General features: G+C 43.0%; 1 protein-coding gene and 1 long non-coding RNA gene across 3 annotated transcripts in view; one reads left to right on the top strand and one right to left on the bottom strand.

Moving 5' to 3' along the window:
- LOC111931967 (uncharacterized) overlaps positions 1-14,897 on the top strand; it is a 25,076-nt gene continuing 10,179 nt past the window's right edge. The window contains exons 1-7 of one of the 2 annotated variants that reach the window (XM_086897298.1): positions 1-600; positions 1,305-1,394; positions 4,631-4,694; positions 8,569-8,973; positions 10,624-12,686; positions 13,753-13,812; positions 14,489-14,571. The gene's annotated coding sequence lies outside the window, so the exon portion shown is untranslated. Of the gene's footprint in view, positions 601-1,304; positions 1,395-4,630; positions 4,695-8,568; positions 8,974-10,623; positions 12,687-13,752; positions 13,813-14,488; positions 14,572-14,897 lie in introns of those variants that run through there. The other variant, XM_086897297.1, reaches the window with a different exon arrangement.
- LOC147652203 (uncharacterized) overlaps positions 5,503-14,897 on the bottom strand; it is a 23,719-nt gene continuing 14,324 nt past the window's right edge. Inside the window, exons 2-3 of the long non-coding RNA XR_015289133.1 lie at positions 7,186-7,285; positions 5,503-5,598 (exon numbers count right to left, since the gene is read on the bottom strand). This is a non-coding gene — a long non-coding RNA (uncharacterized LOC147652203). The remainder of the gene's footprint in view (positions 5,599-7,185; positions 7,286-14,897) is intronic.

A 14,897-nucleotide genomic window follows, 5' to 3' on the forward strand; every position in this document is an offset into this window, starting at 1 on the left:
CATAGCCAGTTGCATCATTCCAAACGTGCCAGCCTGCCCTGCTCCCAGCCAAATGAGCAGGCTGTGCTGCAGAATGATGAGCTGAGTACCCCTGTCCCAGATGGATGCCTGAGCCACTATGTAGTACTTCAGGATCCCAAGAAGTTGTACTGATTGCTGCAGTGTAGCGAAGGACACGGAGTCTCCAAGTAGTGCCATGGCAGGACTGGACCCAGAGGTCTACTGGCTCTTCCCAGTTCTGGGCCTTGAAATCTCCTGCAGCTGTTGGCCACATGGGACTGGACACAAACCGTGGCCACCTTCCATGGGAAAAAAAACTCAGTCCACTTTCTACCTTCAAGCTGCCAGGGGCCCTGATCTCCTTGTGTGCAATGGCCAGAGCAGAGTGCCAGTGTCTGTGAACAGTAGTGGAGTGTCATAAACCCCTCTTGGGTGGGGTATGCAGGAGAGAGGCAAAGAAGGAACAGGGACTTGATCAGGGTCACTCCTTTCATTTCCCTCTTGCAGTGCCCTGGCTATGACTTCAGGTTGCTGCAATCTGTAGCTGACTCATAGCAGCACTGAGAGATTCAGTGCTGATGACTGGCTGAAAGATGAGAGGTAACTGGTTTTTCTCCCAGTCTAATCTCACACCCCAGGGAGAAGAGATCATGTGGAAACAAAGTGCTGAGAGTTAGTGTCCTCTGCTGACCTCATGAATATGATTATCTGAAAGGATAACTTTTACTTGGCAGATTTGTGTGTGCTGTTCTGGGTTCAAAATTATCAATATGCCTTCAAGAAGCTTATCCTAAGTAATTCTGACAAATTATTGAAGTAATTTGAGCACTCAAACTATACTGAAACCTTAAACTTATTCCTGTTCAAAAGCTTGGCTGCTGGGAATGCACTATGCAAGATACTAATTTTGCCTTACACTTCCTCTAGATGATTTTCTGACAGAAGAGAAGCTTTGTTCTTTTGTAGTGCAGTACATAAAGCAACGTGGCCACTCCAAACTGAGTCTAGATTTGATCAGGTAGAGATAGATGTATGGAAGAGCCTGTATTTTCCTCCTGTGTTTGCAGACATTTAGAGGAAATGTTTCTTTATATGGCAAAAATGAACAGAACAGCAGAGAACCTTGAAAAGTTCAGAAGGAGGAGTGTATTTGAACAGTTTCTCAAGCACTGCAGGACAAATCCTGTCCTGCTTCCACCTACATTGGAATAAAGGAGGGAGATTATGAGCTGAGTGATACCCCTAATGTGCAGCAACAGTTAATTGTTGGATGTTACAGAAAATATTCTCTTTGTCACCTTCAGTAGGGCACAGGAGATTTGACTAGAGGTGGAATCACAGAGAGATGACTGTCTTCCCTGCAGAGACTCAAATGGAAGAGACACTTTGACAGGGTAAATTAGATGCAGGACAAAGACCTTCTGATCACAGCTGGTTTCAATGGGCTTATTTGAATGGGAAAACTCTGAGCTGAGGGCAAACTCTGCTGATGACTCAGAGTTGTGTGTTGCAGTGAAGGAATTGTAGGGTTTTTATTTTCAGTACTTCTGAGATTTCCTGTTTCCTACTGACATCGCTACTAAAATGTTAAAAGATCTGAAGAGATGGAAAACAGCCCACTTGCGATGTTTGCTTTCCTGCTGAGCAGCCCCTAGCAGGGCAATTTTACCAATCAGTCAGAACCCTAAGAAAATTTTGCTGCAACTTTGTAAAATCTGACTCCGTCCTTCAAAAGAGGAAGCATTGCCTGTAGAGAGCACGCTGACTTGGCCCTCTGAAGCCTAAAGCTGAGTTTGAGATATCTCACCTTGTTTTGGGGACGTGCCTAGTCCTTGTCCTCTTCTTTAGAAAGTCTGAATGGCATTTTTCTAGTGAGGCTGGGCTGTTACAAGTTCTTCCTGGCAGTGACAGTACTGTATGTTTGAGGTCCTGCCACCACAGCACCTTGATATTTTCTGGAGAATTCTTGCTTTACCTCTAGGATACCTATAAAAATTGAAATGTGGGATGTGGAAAGTACAACAGTAGTTCATATAAAAATGGCTTCTGTCATTACTCTCTAGGACACTGGATTGTGGGTCAAGGCTATTCAGCTACGTGACAACTGTCACTGCCTCGGGATTTTCAGGCTGTTATTGCTTTTGAAGATTGCTGCTTGTCCTGTGGCTGATGGATGAGTGTTTTGGGGCTCAAAGCTGTCCCAGCAGCACTTCTGAGCCACAGGATTTTAACTATGAAATAGTAAAAAAACCAAGTCACTACTTTCTCCCCCTGCTGACTAGAGAAAATAGATCCAACAGATAACAGTTCTGAGATGAGCCAGATGTGGATGTTTTCCCCAGAACCTCAAACCCTGTGTTTATGGTCCCAGCAGCTGCTCATGTGCACGTCCCCTCCGGTGTGGCTGACCTGTTCTCCCAGGGAAGCAGCCAATGACTCCAGAGCCTGTCTGGTTCCCCAGGTGGCTGCAGCAGCACCATGGTGGGAGTGACAGGTTTAATGTTATTACAGCACTGCTGAACGATGTTGCTGGAGCTGAAATAAAACTGAAGTGGCTGAAGCCAGAGGCTGTGAAAGATGTTCCAGATGTCCTGATCACTGTATAATTTCCAGAAATGCATCTGCATTTCTTCTCCCATAGTATTCTGAAAAAAGTGCAGGGCAGCAGCAGGAGACAGAGGTGGCCAGCAGCTCCAGTACACCCCAGTCCTAAGGGGAAATCTAGTCTGAGCACATGAAGGTCTGTCTGTGTATATCTGTGTCAGGAGCAGACACTATATTTTTCACTTCTCATACCAAAGGGGCTGCCTGCTCACCTGGCTTGCCATGAGCATTAGCAATTCTCTGAGGTAGCCTGAGCACCAGCTTGTTGAGGGCTTGTTTTGGGAAACTCATCATGACCTCGCCTTTGTAGGCTGTCATGCCTGTGGTGTCACTGTCCCCACTGTGTGGTGTTTATGGACAGGGCCCAGTACAGCCCTGTGGTACTGTTATCCTGGCTGCATTGCCATGCACAGCATCTGCTTCTTCCAGAGACAGATCAGAAAGCAAAGGAGATGAATGTGTCCCATATTAACACATGTATGTAATCAAACACACAAAGGAAAGAAGGTGGTGACTTCAGTGGAAGTCATCTGAGTGAAGCCAAAGGTGCTTATAAATGTCCACTTCTTCTTCTTCTTTGCCAAGATACTGTTTGCCAAAAATAAAGAGTTGTGGTTTGAGCATAAAGTCTGCCTTGCTTTAGGGTTGGAGAATCCCAGAAGTTTTTGTGTTTGTTTGTTCCCCCTTGCATGGATTTCCTGGCTATTTCTGCTTGAAAGCTTTACTGGACAATGACTGAATCCTTTCAGCTTGCCTGCCAGAAAGCAGATTATCACATTTTGCAGACAAACCCAAAAAGAGCTTGGATGCTTCTCTTGCCCTGAACTTGCCCCCAGATCTCACAGGCCATTTTACTGAAGCTATGTGGCAAAAGCCTGTGTTTCAGTGTCTTCAAAGGGAGTCCTAATGAGCCATCTTTAATAAAAAGATTGGGTCATACTCCAAGGAGTATGAGCTGGGCTGCCTTGGGCACAAAAGTTGTGATGCTTCTGTTTCATGTAAGGTCCCATAAAAGGGTTTGTATGACCAGGTGTCCAAGGCTCAGCATTCATGTTAAATGGACCCTTTATGCACAATGTTTTGTGTCCCAAAAGACAATGTAATCAAATGCTGATTGTAACAATAACTTGCTTCCTGCAACATACTGAATAAGATGCTGGATCAAAGTCATCTCTTGGACCTGATTACTTACACCTTTCCTTATTTTGAGACCAATGAGTCAGAAATGAGCTTTCTTTCACACAGAAATGTGCTCAGCAGCTGGATGTCCACTACATAAGTAGATTCTGGTGCTGTTTCAGGAGCTCTGCTCAGCACTTTTTTCCCAAAAGAGATCCAAGGCAAGGTGTTGGTCACCTTGAGGTATGACCTAACCACAAAGGCTGAGATCTTTGGATTATCAGTTTCTAATGGCATATTGCAATGAGGTACCTGGAAATTAACCTATTTTAATTATAGTGATCCATAAAATCTTGATGTCTGACACTAGGCTTTGCAATGCCGTCTGTTGGTCACTGCAATGTCTAAGCCTGCTCTCTCAGGCAGACTTCCTCACTAAAGCAGGGAGAAGCCTTGTCCTGAGGTCTGGACCTCTCTGGAGGCCCGAGAGTATTTGTTCTCAGCCAGGTGGGTGGCTGGGCAGAGGTGTGGCCTGGGAGGCTGCAGTTGCAAAGGGCATGTTGCACCTGCCTCGCTGCTCAGGGCTGGGTAGTCTCAGTCTTGAGGCCACTGGGATTTGAATATGAGGCTGATTCTTCAGAGGCAGCATCTGTTCTTAGTGCTATCTCAAACTTTTGTGCAAATTCTCTAGCAAAAATAAAGTTTCATGAGGAAAGTCTAACCACAAATCAACAGAGGTGGTAAAAGGCAGTGGGTAGGAAAGAAACTTGCTCACCTCCAGTCTATTTTAATTATATGTTGTGAAGTAAAGGGGCCTTAATGATCCTAGTCAAGCATCCTCAGAGGAACAGAACTATCTGCATGTTTTATCTTCAATAATACTGGGGTTTTTTTCCTTTTTCTATAGGGAATCAAGTTACTGCTTCATGAAGCTGATCTGGGGCAGTGTGTGCCTGTGTCCCAAATTCCTGGTAAGGGGAGAGGAGTTATGTAACTGGCACGAGGAAATCAAAACTCCTGCTATGCTGGGCTCACTCAATAAAAATGGTATCATGGGAAAAGACATGCCAAAGTAGGCTTAAATAAACAGCACAGAGGCAATGGACCTGCATGACATATGGAAGGGTTACAGGGATGACACAGTAATTTTAGTTGTGATTTAAGAGTTTAAAGGAGCGACGGCAGATTAGGGGTAAATCCAGAGTTCATCTGTATGTTACAAACAGCTGCTTATTTTCATTAGAGAGGTTTTTTCTTTTACTTTTGTTTTTCTCTATCAAGTCTTAGCTGTCTGGTGTGAAATCTGGCAGTGTGTGTTGGATCAGAGCACGTTCCCACTGAAACCCAGTGTAAAGGCTTCCACAGGCTTGTCAGTTTTCCAGGGTCTATCAAACTTCACAAATATTTATCAAGTAGATAAGCTTTTACAGCAACTCATTCTAAACCATTGAAGTTACTTCTTGGAATAGATAAAATTTGTTAAGAAAAGAAACCCTCTTAAACTTTCCTAACAGATAGCAGTCCAATGAGAGCTAGCCTCCTAAATACCCAGCATAAAAGGGAAGAATAGCATGGCATTTGATTTCCTGAGTGCTAAGAAATGAGCTAAGAACAACAAATATTGTCCCTGTTTGATTTGAAATGGAGCCATGCACATGCTGGCACTCCTTGCAGTTCTGCAGTGTTTTCCCACCAGTGCTGGAGCCTTTGCACAGGCACTGTGTGTATGTGTGCTTCTGTAGATATTTGGAGCTACCCAAAGAGGTTCACACTACTCACCTGTCCCCCATTCCTGATGTAAATATAGATGGGCTGTAGCTCCTTTCTGAAACCTGCTTGGTTTCATTAGGTTTTTAAAGAGTTATTCTGTTGTGTCTGAAAAACAGGAGCAAGACTATAGACTACCTTATATTATTCACGTGCATGCTATGTTTTGGCTTTCTCAGAACTTGATGTAACAGAGGTACATTTTCATTGCTCAGATCCCCCTCTGTTCCTCAAGCCTAATAAAAGCCATCTATAAATCAGCAATGTAGTGCTTTCACAATGCTGGGGCACACACAAGAGGGGTATAATGTACTTAGCAAAAGGCCAGACTAACTTGAAGGAATTCCAAGCTAAACAGAGACCCTTTAACAACAAGTTTCCATTGGGCTCTGACAAGGCTAGACCAGGATGTGTGAAGGGCAAAATAATCTCTCAGCACTCAATAGAAGCAGAAGATCTATAAACCGTGGAGGATCATTGGCATTTCTTGCTCTTTGCCTCCCATTTCTGGTCTGAAAATTGTCAAGGCCCCAGCCTCTTCAGAGCCTCATCACTGCAAAAAGGCACTCTTCTCTGGCAGTCTTAACTGTCTTTGGAACAGAAGGATCCACTGCAAATGCCCCTGGTGTCCCTCTGTGGTCATATGCTATTATGCACTGATTGCAGAGTTTTACTGGTCCCTGTGAAAATGAGAATATGCCCACCTTTGTTAAATGTCAGTGTTTTCAGAGATGTGTAAAGAGATATCAGACAATGTGGGGAGACAGGAAAGATAATGTTGCTTGCTTTTCCCTTTAGGATTGGGATAGCTGAGTTTCCCAGAGGTGTTCCCCTTTCTTCCACTGCTTGGAATTGAAAACCAGGGCCAGTGACAAAGGCTTAGCTATAGCAACAGTGCAGCTGGGAATGCTCATTACAAACAGGCTGTGTCATTATGGTGGTGTGGAAAAACTCTTCAAGAGTTTTTCCACACCACTCTACTGCCTTTCAAGAACTCCTAACTTCCTTTCTTCCTTCCCTCCTCTTGGCATGCTCTTGCAGTCTATTGCTAGGAGGCCTTGTGCATCCTGCTTTGTATTTGTTCTCCTACTCCTGGCCCTTGGTTCTTCCATTAGCTGTTTTCAAACAACCTATCTTGCCAGTCTAATACACACTAGACACCTCATTTTAGAGAAGAAATGATCCCAGGTGCTTTTCTGGCTTGCTCTGTAATATATTTTTCTTAAACAGCAGTTTGATTTTTAATCTTCCAAAAGTGATGTAGCACTTGGAAGAGCAGCCTCATTTGGGGCCTCCTTTACCTGCTGTTTCATGTTCCTGTGATGAGAATTACAAGTAAAATCACATTTCAAAGTCCTTAATCATGGTCTGAAGGTTAATACCAAGGGGTAACCCTCTGCGTTTCCCTCACATCTCAGCAGGAATACTTAGCTCCTGTGCATGTCGCAATTTCTGTGCCATAGCAGCTATTGCCTGGTTGTTACTGAAATGACAATAGAGAATCACTTGGTTGGAGGTAAAGCTGAGCTGTGATACGTGTTCAATCTTATCAGACCCAAGTGTGAGGCTAAGTTCCAACAAGAGTGATGATTTCATCCTTTAGATACAAAGCTAAATATTCCAAATTTGTGAGGATAAAAAGAAAGACATCATTTTGTATGATGGGATGTTGTTGGTACTTTTTCTGTCTCCTACCTGAACTCAGGCACCTAAGGATTATATTTTTCTTGGAGAGTCCTTTTTCTCAGCTGAATTTACAGCATCTATGCTGAGCTCTTACGGCTTGATCCAAAATCTGCACAAAGAGATAAAATATTTTCAGAAAACTTCTATTTAACTTTAATGCCCGGTGTCTTTTCATGCAGAATTTGCTGTGATTTAGCAGTATGACTACTGCATAATATGCTATAACTAGCATAATCTACCTAGCTTTGTAGAGAGATGTAATTAAAAGTAAAGATAAAATTGCATGGTATTGGGAGAAAGAAAACATAATACACAAGAAGGCTGAGAAAACTTTGTTTCTTCTCCATAATATTAGCTGGTTATTAAGAAACATAACTTCTCTAAAACCCCAGCCTTGGATAGAATCACTGCAACCTTACAGAACAAGACACACATTACAGTAGGATGTGTTGAAACACCCTTTTCTTTGTTTATATGTAGTATCCCTGGGAAGAAACAAACATGACCTTCATTTACAAATGAATCATTGATTAAGCAACAGTTTAAAAAACAACAAAAAAAAGAGAATAGCAAAAAGAAAGAAAAAGGCACAGCAGATATTTTGATGACTAGTCAAACAGCAGACAGCAGAGTCTCTCTTGCCTGGTGTGCATCATTCCAATGTCACTGTTGTCCCTCCAGAGGATTGGTGTGGTTTGTAGATGTACACAAATATTGGGGATTGGCAGACTCTTAGAAATACAGCCTCTCTCTCCTCTTTGTTCTTGGTACCTCATCAGCCATGCTCAGCAGAGTATAACGAGCCCTTTCGATACCTTAATTTCTCTTTTCCATTTTAGGGTCTTCTTTTTAAGCCTTCTTTTGGTTTTGCTGTAATGTGATGCTAGTTCTTTTGTAAGTCAAAATGTTGACAGGCATATGCTTGCTCTGTAGGTTTAGAGCTTGTGGGTGAATAACGTGTGTGTGTGCCACATTTAGCTTTGTGCTTTGCTGGAACAGTCTGTTCCAGCACATGGGGGTTTTTTCTCCTAGACCTCACCTTTCTGCCCATATGAAATGCAAGCTGCTTGCTATTTCGTATCACGCTCCTTTATAATGAGCTAATTCTTTTCCTACACTGTCTTCCTCCTACTGTCCCACCTTTTCTATATCTCTGTAGAATTCTTTAAGCAGGAAATGGAATCTCTTCAAGCCAAGTGCTGTGCTTGATTGCTGCTGTTTATTTAGGGTAGCTATAGTGCTCTAGTGGCCCAGAGTCCCTGTAGAAGGCCATGGAGACCAAGGTCATGGTTCCCAGGGAACTGAGGGACATTGAATTTGCGTCCTATGTTTTGATGGCAAGCTCTGGAAGGAGAGCCTAGCCATTTCTTAATGTCTCTATTTTCTTGCAAGCAAAAGCTGCAGTTGCCATGGATATGTTTTGAGATCTTAAATGGAAGGGGAAGAGGTTGAGAAGGCACATGCCATGGTGCAGCCCGTGCACTTACACCACAGTCTCTTCAGGAGCTGCAGCCAAGTAGACCCCAACTCAGCACTGTGAAGTCCAAACTCGTCTACTAAATGGACAGAAGGAACCTGGACAAACAGCAAAGAAGGAATGTGATTAATGAGTGCCAACCAACTGTGAATGCTGCTCAGCAGCAGCACGCAAAGCTACTCCTGTATCAGTGCTGTGTTGGGAGCAGACCCCAGTCCTTGAAACACACCCACTGTGTGCTGCTATTGGAGCAGAGAGCAGTCATGTAAAAAGAAACAGCACATCTGAATTTCCTCTCCATATTTATAGTTCTGTTCAAGGTAACTCAACATTTTTCCTAGAAAGGAACCATCTTAAAACTATTGGGTGGAATAAGAAAAGTGCATGGGTGCTTTCCAGAGTCAAGCCATCTCCAGATTCTAGCATTGATGTAGGAATAGATTTGGACTAAAAATACCCATTGATTTCATTTTTGGCAGGCAAACAGCAGCTACTTGAGGGACAACATAGGTAGTTTGGGCTCTTGAAGAAGTGCCTGCAGACTTGATCTGGGATTTATGCAGCTGGCTATACCATCAGAGGTGTACACATTACTGCATTTTCCCCAGCAACACCAGACAGTAACACTTTTGGTGCTTAGTGCTCTTCTGTAACTATGTTTAAAGTTGATGTAGAATGAAAATGTTCCACGTGCCATTGATGACTCCTTGCTTTGGAGGGTGTTGTCTGCTAGGTCAGCTCAGGGCACTGGTTTCAGACGAGCCTGGAAGATTTGTGTTTTAATTCAGAATTGTGCCTACTTTGGCACAAATCATGACAAGAGACATGTTTCTGTTGGAGAAACACACAGTTCCTGGCATACTCTCCTAAAACTATGCTTGTGCTGATCTTCCTTCTTTTCTTTTGTTACCATGCATATTAGACAGACACTTGAATCACCTGGCCTTGCACTCATCAACCTATCCTGGAATCTTCCAGGATTGTGGTGCTTTGGGAAGAAAAAAATCACATAGGGGTCCTATAGACACCATGTGTCCCTGTGTTCCTCTCTCTCCCCATCTCCCGAGTCCTTCATGATATGCCCGAGACATTGCTGCAGCATCACCTGGTGCCCCAACCCCGCCATCTCTCTGTGTCTCTGTGATCTGTGCAGCCAAAGTGACAGCCAGGTGACATCGGGGCTGGGGCAGCATCTCCAGCACCACCACTGCATCCCAAAGGCAAGGGCCCCGGGATCTGGGAAGGCTGAGGACCCTGACATCTTGGGTACTGAGGACCCACAGAGACTCCCAGGACCAAGTCATTTGGGGATGTTAAGGATCCCACTCCCTGGGGCATCCACCTCTGGGGGCTCAATGTGTGTCTGCTTATAGACAAACAATATTGCAAAGAAAAATGTCATCTTAGTAAATATTTATCTGGGTGCCACATACAGTATAAATTTAAATTGGCTCACTGTATTCAGTAACAGGGTTTGCCAGCAAATGGACAGTCTTTGTGTGAAATTCAGTTCTAACAATTAAGGATCTGTCAGATTTCCACCAGATGAACAGTTATTTAATTGAGGATATATGTCCTGTACTATTTAATACATAATAAAATTTTTTTAATGAATATGTGAGCTAAGATTAAGGCTGCTAATTTAATCACTGACAGCAGAGTCTCTCAGTGTGGAAAATAATGCTTTTGCATTGACACATTAATTGTTGCTAATTTTTCTATGCTGTTATTTTACATGCAAAGATCAAAAAACCACCATTTTCCTGGAGGCAGGAATAAAACTGCAAAAGCTATAGAGGAAGCTGGGCAGGGAGCTGTGGTACTGACTTTCTGACAGGAAAAAAAAAGTAATTTTGGAGAGGAGCAGAGTCTGTGACTTTTTATTGGAAAAATCAGTCAGGTGGAAAACTCTTGATCAGTCATCCCAGTTGCCTCAACTGGTTCTGAATATCTTATTTCCCAATACCCAGTACCAGTTCCAGGTTTCAGGGGGAGAACTGTGACTTCTTGCTGACCAGTCCTGCACTCCCAGCACACTGATTTCTCCAAAACAGGTTGTATGATTTTGTATGAGTGCTGCATCTGCTGTATGTTAGATTAATATTGTGTGTACTGGTGTCAGGAGACAGAAAGAATAAATAGCCTCTAAGCAGACAGAAGGCTATATTTAGGTCTAGGCTGAGTATGCCCTCTGCCTGCCAAATGCAAAAAATCCAAACCCTAGCGCCTCTTCATTTCCTGCTGGAGACTTACATACGGTTGTTTCCTCCTTGTGTTTTAAAACTTTCAGACATGGTTACAGCCTTGTGTGAGGCAGCTGCTCTGTGACAGCCCCAAGACCACATGGTGTGACTTCCACCATGGGCCATGGGGCACTAACACAGGCTCTCCCCTGGGGCCTCTCCTCAGCCCTGCCATGGGCCAGAGCCCCACCTGAGTCCCTGCACCAGTGCTGCCATAGGAAGCTGATCCCAGCTTTGTGCAGCCATGGCTTTGCCAAGCCCAGTTCCATCCCCAGGGCCCTGCCCAGCCATTCTGGGACTGTGGCTGATCCTGGTTTCCTGCACCAAGCCTGAACCTGACCCCCACTCCTGGGGGTACATCCTGGCCTGGACTTGTCCTATCCCCATGCCCAGGGAGTTGCTGGAGCTGCTCACAGGTTTCCCTGGTCCTTGGCCACAGTCCCCCTGGGAACACCCACTGCCTCTGTCATTCACAGTGTCCAACTTCCAAACACCACCACAGAAAGACCCCTTCCACCACCTCAGCTAAGAAATATTAATCCAGAAAGGACAGAAAGGGCTAAAGTGTATGCAAAGGCCGCCTATGGTTCCTGCTTTATGATTTTTCACCAGGAGCACAGGACTCCCCTTTACAGAGGCAGTGTGTCTCTGGGAAGCAGCCTCTGTCATGGTGGAATATAGATGTTCCTGAGTTAGATTTAAATGAAATGCAGTGGATATCACAGAGGAATCCAGCTGTGAGACTCAGCATGGGCTAAATTTATCCTGTTCTCTGCACTCTGCTGTACTCTGGTTTAGAAGTTTGATAAATGGTCCACAGGTCTGAATATTTCAGAAACAGCCTGGCATTACTCCCAGGTTCAAATAGGAAGTAAAGACTGCCAAAAGACATTGGGAAAAGTAAAAGAGCTGCTTGTCACCAGCACTTAGAGGACTTTAGCCTTTCAAGAGGAGATTCTGAGCTCCTGATGAGAGCTGACTTTCATAAACTGCATTCTAGTTTTACAATTGTATTGCCAGTCTGGATCTTTTTTGTTCCCAGAACTTCTGAAGTTGCTAAAGAAATTTGTTATTGAAAGCCTCTTTTTTTCTTCCCTTTTACCAAGACTGATTCACCTCAATAATGCTGAGCCTGTGTACACTGTCAGGAGTAAGTTACCATGAAATGGAGAATCAGAGCATACACCTTTGTGGGGAAGACAGTTGAAGAGATAGGAGAGCAATTTCCCCTTCTAGATATTGCTTCCTTCCCTGTGCAGACTATGTGTAGATACGAGTGTAAACCCACCTAATCCATAAACCCAAACTGTTTGGAAACACATTTTGTAGCATGAAAGTCAGGTTGCCCAGGTCCCATTTAATGCCCAGCACAAAGTAATGTTTCACGACCTGCTCTTTCAGAAAAGGATGGTTTATTTTAAATGTTTCAGTACAGGACTATGTCTCACTGTGCCATCTGTGTTTTGAATGCAGCAGGTTCTGTTGTGTAGCTACGCATATATATATGGTGCATATGTAAGTGAGAGGAGCTAAGGGTGACTATCTACCTGCCTCCACTTCTCATTTCTATGAACTAGACAGACATCTGTATCACTGCTTAACCTCAAGCTAAGATTGGTGGCATTAGGAGCTTTCTACACAATTCACTACTGGAGGAGTAGCAAAGAGTTTTTCCAAAACCAAACGCTTATTTCCAGTATCCACCAGAATACAGGTCTCCTGAATGAACTGCAAATTCAAAACTGACTATGAATGACCAAGGGAATGATACAAGTTCTTTAGCCAGCCAGGTAAGGCACAGTCTTTGATCTTGGACTGTAGTGAAAATGCTGTTTTGATTTAATTGTCACTTAAATGGGAATAAATCAGAAATAACTCACGTAAATCTTACATCTGTACTTCACTTTCTGGTAAATCTCATAGGCTCAATGGTGATGTGATCTAATTTGAAATGTCTTTGAGAATTTATTCAGAATGAGTTTTACCAGAGTACTCTTTCTATTTGAAAGGAGAAGGTAGGTTAAAAAAAAATAAAAAAGGTATTTTACAAGGAAAATTCAAGGAAAGAACACTCAGCATGAAGGTCTGGTTAGACACATGGTAGTGTTTAATCCTTACTGTTCCTACCCCTTCAGGCCAGGCTTGCAACACTGGGAACTTTTCAGTTCTTGCTCCTGGACCTACTGACTGCTAAGAGGACAGAGCTGTCCCAGCCTCCTCATTTTGTCTTGGCTTAATAAAGAACAGTGTAAAGGACAAGATGCAGCATATGCCAAAAGTATACGCCTGTGGGCTCCATATGTCATACAGCTGGAAGGCAGCTGTGTTACAGAAGTAATAAGTAATATAGCCAAGAAACAACCATTATAATCAGGTGTAGGGGCAGCCAAGTGAGTAATACTGCCAGGAGGAATGCCTACAGTACAGCAGTTGTGAAATACTGATTAAGAAGTCCTAAAGTGGCTACTTTCCCCTGACAAGTCATTCCTGCTGAAGCAGGCATGTTTCCAGGCTAATAGTTTCTAAGTGCACTTTCAGGCTTATGTGTTTTGGATGTCTTTAGCTGAAGCTGGTTAGTTCTTCCTGTCTGTATATGCAATGCCTCCTATCATAACCCATCATTTCAGCTTATCATCACACTCCTGGGAATCTTGAGTTCCTTAACAGAACTGACTGAAAACCTCCCCTCATGCATCATTTCCTGGACAATTCAGTCAAACCCTACTAAGACAAGCTTTCTTATGGTAAAAAGAACACTAGATGTATCAGCTGCTATTTTTATTTATTTATTTATTTTAATTATTATTATTCTTTTTCTTTTCTTTTTCTTCATCTCATCCTTATTGTATGTGAAAGGTGAGGATGAAATCTGCCCCTGTCAGATACTGGCTGCTGTTAAAAATAGACATGTCTCTGGTAAGAAATCTTGGGATGGGGTATTGCTGGCAACCTGATCAAACCTATCACTTTGCAATTTTTGCTTTCCTACTTTGTTTTTTTATCCCCCAGTTACATGAATGCATTGTTGCTCAGAGGTTTGTTACTTATTTTAAACAAACTCTTCCATACAGTAGTTCCAGCAACCTAGAAATGAAGCAAGTTGTTCTGCAATGTCAACAATTCATATTATATATTCTATTTATATTATTTAGCCAGTGTTAGAGCTTTATCCCAGTATCATTTGATCATTGTGGGAAAAGTCATGTTAATAATATTTAGGGTAAAACTGAAAACAGGACTTAATAACATTTCTTGTCTGCTTCAAAACAGCCTTAGGATCTTGACAGCATCTCATTAGGTACAGGCATATTCATGATATTGCTGTGGGCTCCTGAGAGTTATTGTGCTGCACTCAAGGGTATTACTGGTGGTAGTTCTGCCTGCAGTCTGCTCAGCCCCTTGCTACCAAAAGTGTTTGTCAGACTAATTTTGTGATGTATGTGGCCTTTTGAGGTCTCCAGTTAAAAGAAGTGTTAAAGCTACAAGACATTCTTAGCTGTTGACAGCTACAAGACATTTTCCTAATCAAAAGAAGTGAGTTCAGAGTGTGGTTGTTATCGGTGCTCCTGTTCTTTTTTAAACTTTCTTACAGTAATTGTGCCAAATGTCACTCTTTGAAGAACATAAAGGAGCTGATCAAGTTAAATTCCAAGATTGCTTTGTCATCATAAAAGGGTAAGGAGTGACTGCAAATATTCTTTATGAAAAACAAATGGAGGGCTTAAGTTTCTTTCCCTGTTTTTTCTTGAGTGGAGTAAATCCCAATTTGTGGTGGCAGGTATGAGAGGACAAGAATCCTAGGCAACAATCCAAGGGAGAATGTATCCAAGCACCTAAAAGTCAAATAATTGAGAGTTGGTTCCTTCTTGCACACTTGACAATTAGTGAGGAAAGTCACTCTTTCCTCCAGCAGAAAAATGTCCTTCTTTGCTTTACTGGCATTTTCCTACTGGTGTTTGTCAAGTGTCTCTTCTGGAGCATGAATGACCCTATAGCAGAGA

This window comes from Cyanistes caeruleus, chromosome 7 (assembly GCF_971803275.1).
Source record: "Cyanistes caeruleus chromosome 7, bCyaCae1.hap1.1, whole genome shotgun sequence".
Lineage (NCBI taxonomy): Eukaryota > Metazoa > Chordata > Aves > Passeriformes > Paridae > Cyanistes > Cyanistes caeruleus.